This window comes from Alosa alosa, chromosome 9 (assembly GCF_017589495.1).
Source record: "Alosa alosa isolate M-15738 ecotype Scorff River chromosome 9, AALO_Geno_1.1, whole genome shotgun sequence".
Lineage (NCBI taxonomy): Eukaryota > Metazoa > Chordata > Actinopteri > Clupeiformes > Clupeidae > Alosa > Alosa alosa.
This window is the reverse complement of record NC_063197.1, coordinates 12,243,368-12,247,764: the sequence shown is the minus strand read 5'-3', so window position 1 is coordinate 12,247,764 and position 4,397 is coordinate 12,243,368. Positions and strand designations below refer to the sequence as shown.

Sequence of the window (4,397 nt, the reverse complement as noted above, 5' to 3'; positions counted from 1 at the left end):
CGACCAATCACTCCCGTCCAAACCACCCGGCCACAGCAGTTCATCAGATAAAAACGACACAGAACCACAAGCAGCCCAGAGCGGCTAATGGCCAGTTTACTGATACTGCACACACTATAATACTTTGAATTAGCAACGCGGCTTCTATAGCCTACAGTATAAAGATTTACAGATAATGTCCAAACACTGATCCCAGATCAGATACAAGGGGCACTGGTTTTACCACATAGTAAAATCTAATCAACTATGAAATTGGCAAAGATCTCTCTTTGTTTACACATAATTACAGTCACATGTACTGCCATGCCCGAACCTAAAGTAGTCTGCTGAGGATAAGTCTGCTCTTATTAATATGCCACAAAGTCTAATATCCTCCAACTAGAGAGAGATGTTTGTGCTGTCGTGGGTTCGGCCAAAGAAAAGAGGCCTGTGTCTGTCTGTCTCTGTGGGTCTGTGATGTTGTCTCAGCGGGGTAGGCTGGGATGCTATGGCACTTCAAACGAGCAGATAAAAGCACAGCCATTTCCTTCTCTCCCGTGCGCAAAACCCACGGGGTACCAGGCACAGCACAGCACAGCACACACACCTAAACACACACACACACACACACACACACACACACATACACACACACACACACACACACACACACACACACACACACACACACACACACACACACACACACATGAGAGACACATGGATGCTTATACGACAATACACAGATGATGATAAATACTCACTGACATACTGTACATCCATGAGTGTGAATATGCATGAAATTCCTATAGCAACAGGTAACAGGTAATAGATGAAGAGGTATAACTGCACAGTGCACACACACACAAACACACACACACACACACACACACACACACACACACACACACACACACACACACACACACACTGTTACAGAAAGATGAGATGTACCCCCTAACATGACACTGATTTCAATATCAAAGTGTGACTCTGGCGGAGCATCCGGGGGAAACAGGGAGGTCTTTTGTGGGAGCTGACACCTCTGGCAGTCGTACTGGTCATCTCTGTTCTCTCAACCATCCTGCTGCATCAGCTTTCTCTGCCTTCAGCTTCTCAGCCAGCCTGCATGAGGAAGAGGCATTTGCACACACACACACACACACACACACACACACACACACATGCTTTCTCTCTCTCTTGCACACACACACACACACATGCTTTCTCTCTCTCTTGCACACACACACACACAAGCATGCATACACATAAGAACGCACACACACACACACACACACACACACACACAGCCAGCCTGCACCCACATAATACACTCACATACTGTACACACACACACACACACACAGCCAGCCTGCACCCACACAATACACTCACATACACACATGATCACTCCCATATAGTCACTCAGTACTCTCATACTCACAGCAGAGGGCAGTTCAACGCAGCAAGCACTAATCTCTCTCCCTCTATAAATCTCTTCTGGGCTCTACAAACAGAACATGCAGCTTAAAAGGCTTCTGCTAGGGTACGATTGTTCTGTTCACATGGGCCTGTTTGGCTGTGCCTATCCCCAGAAGATCCTGAACACCAGTACTGATCCAGAGTCAGATGTGTGCCAGAACTGATGTGCGCTTTGCAAAAGTTTTCCTCTGTTCCCCTGTTCTCTATTGACCCTCACTGGCCTGTTTTTATCCCAAAGTCTTTCATTTGGAGCAGCGCTCCTTGCTGTAACAAGCCTGATGCAACGGTGTGGTGGCCAACCTCTCTCTCTCTATTAAGTGCATACTTCCTCCTAGCCGATCGACCAGGAATGCTCTGGACCGGGAACAATAGAAGGCGAGAAACAAAGTAAACAGTGAATGTGAATTTGAACTGTCGGTCCTTGTTCATTTGGCTTCCTCCGCGGCTCAGCTGCGACCCGACCCACACATGTGCATTCCTCTCAGGGTGTGAGAGATGCTCCGCAGGAACAGATGAGTTAAGACTGGAGGACGGCAGGTCCAGGGGGACAGATGAGTTAAGACCGGGGGGTCCAGGGGGACATTTGGGATGAGTCCGAGAGGTGACGGGATGGGGAGAGGCTGCATGGGTCAGGTGATGTTGTCCAGCGGTTCTGTCAGCTCTGGTAAGATCCAACTGGCCAGATGAAGAGAGAGAGAGAGAGAGAGAGAGAGAGAGAGAGAGAGAGAGAGAGATAGAGAAAGAGAGAGAGAGACAGAGAGAGAAAGAGAGAAAGAGAGAGAGAGAGAGAGAGAGAGAGAGAGAGAGAGAGAAAGAGTGTCAGGGGGTGGGGTGGGGTGGAGAAGGAAGGGAAAGTGAAAGGAGGTATAAACGTGGCGAGGATGAGAGCATATGTGTACAGAGCCAGAAAGACAACAGGAGAGAAAGCGAGTATATGGGACAGAGGGACAGAGAGAGAACGGAAGAGAGAGTGAAAGAATATGTATGTGTGTGTGTGTGTGTGTGTGACAGAGAGAGCTTGTGTGGATGAGTGTGTATGAGCGAGAGAGTGAGTGAGTGAGAAAAAGAGAGAGAAAGGGAGGGAGAGAGAAACATGTGGAGGGTGGAGGCTTAGTAGGATCTGCCAGAGGCCTGCTGCTCCTCTCTGGAGGAGGTAGGATGTGGTGCACTCCTCTCTGGACGGCCCGCTGGCCGGGGAAGAGCTTGGTGGAGGGGCCCCTGGAGGCCCCTGTGAGCGTGTTAGCACAGAGGGGGGACACACCCAGAGATCCTGAGCCAGAGCTCTTGAGACTCCATAAATCTCCCGGCTCCGGCCCCAGGCCCCTGGCCCATTCGCAGTCCTCCTCTACGGACTCCACCGTGTGCCAGTGGCACACACACACACACACACACACACACACTCGCACGCACGCATCAGGCGCTCCGAGAGGGAGACCGGAGCCATGGGGCTTTGGCAGCGCCCGCAGGGGTGCATACTGGGAGCATACATGTGCGTGTATATGTGTGTGTGTGTGTGTGTGTGTGTGTGTGTGTGTGTGTGTGTGTGTGTGTGTGCATGTGAGTGAATGTGTGTGTCCGTGGAAAGGATGTGAATGTGTGTGTGAGTGTGAGTGTGTGCGTGTGTGTGTCTTTTTTAAAACATGGCTCCAATCCCCTTAAGCATGACTAGCATGTGTTGCACAGATGAGTGTTGTGGTAATACAGTTGGACTTGAATGTCTGCAGTGTTTGTAAAATGTGTGTCTTCCTACAAGTGTGTGCATATATGCATTTGTGTGTGTGTGTGTGTGTGTACTTGCATGCATGTGTATTACTGCATAGCTCAATAATCTTATTTTCCCCCTTCCACCCTGCTCTGAGTGTCCCACCCCATTTGCGGAGCTGGTTGCCAAAAGCCAGAGGGTCCACTGGGGTTAGGGGGAGGTGGGGGTGGGTTGCAGTTGGAGTTGGGGCTGTTGGTCTGGGGCTGTGCAGGACAGGGGTGGTCTGAAACGTTTCACTAGGGCTGTGGTCTCACGGTCGTATCTCATGGGATGTGGTGAAATGGACCCCCCCCCCCAACCACTCTCAAATCTGTGGCTCTGGTTTTTGGTAAAACCCACTTAATTTGAAAGGCCAAACACTTTAGCATCATGAGAGGGGACATGCATGCACGCATGCATGTATGTGTCTTGCTCTTTGTCACTCTCTTTCACACACACAGACACACAGACACACACACACACACACACACACACACACACACACACACACACACACACACACACACACACACCTTGAATTTCCCCTGGGGATCAATAAAGCATCTATCTATCTATCTACACACACACACACACACACACACACACAAATTCTCTCTTTCTTTCTCCTCACTCCTTGTGATATACTCTCACTATCTCCTAAGCAAAATAACATGGTGTGTGTCGCTATGTACAGTATGTAACTAACTGCTCAAAATAAACAAACAACCAGACAAACACACACCAGTCATTGTATCCTAAACCAGGCAGGGATCTAATACCTCAGTGAGTTAACAGTTAACTGTTAACTCACTGAGGTATTAGGTACTATATATATTAGGTACTATATATATTAGGTACTATATATTTAGTTAACTAAATGTTTATTTCATTGACTGGCCAATGGAATGGAATGGAATGTGGCCCTGGGTCACCAGAGCATATGGGTGTATGTCGCTGGGTGACTCCATGTCCTTGGGTGGGTGACATGCCCCAAGAGTCCCACTGAGTACTCCCAGCAGGCCTAAGGTAAGGCTGCTGTAATCAAGAAGGACTCACACGTACATTTCACAGTTATTCTGTTTGTCCTTCCAGGGATCCTGTAACCGATTTGCTCAGAAATACCAGTGCAGTCACACAGCTGTATAATATGCGGTTAGTGCTTATTATGTTGTTACAAACCATTTATAACCTCATG

The 4,397-nt window shown here is 48.7% G+C and overlaps 1 long non-coding RNA gene across 1 annotated transcript in view; it reads right to left on the bottom strand.

Annotated features, from left to right (window-relative positions):
- Positions 1-586, bottom strand: part of LOC125301093 — a 3,890-nt gene extending 3,304 nt beyond the window's left edge. The window contains exon 1 of the long non-coding RNA XR_007194671.1: positions 1-586. This exon is cut by the window's left edge and continues 339 nt beyond it. This is a non-coding gene — a long non-coding RNA (uncharacterized LOC125301093).
- Positions 587-4,397: the final 3,811 nt, after the last annotated feature.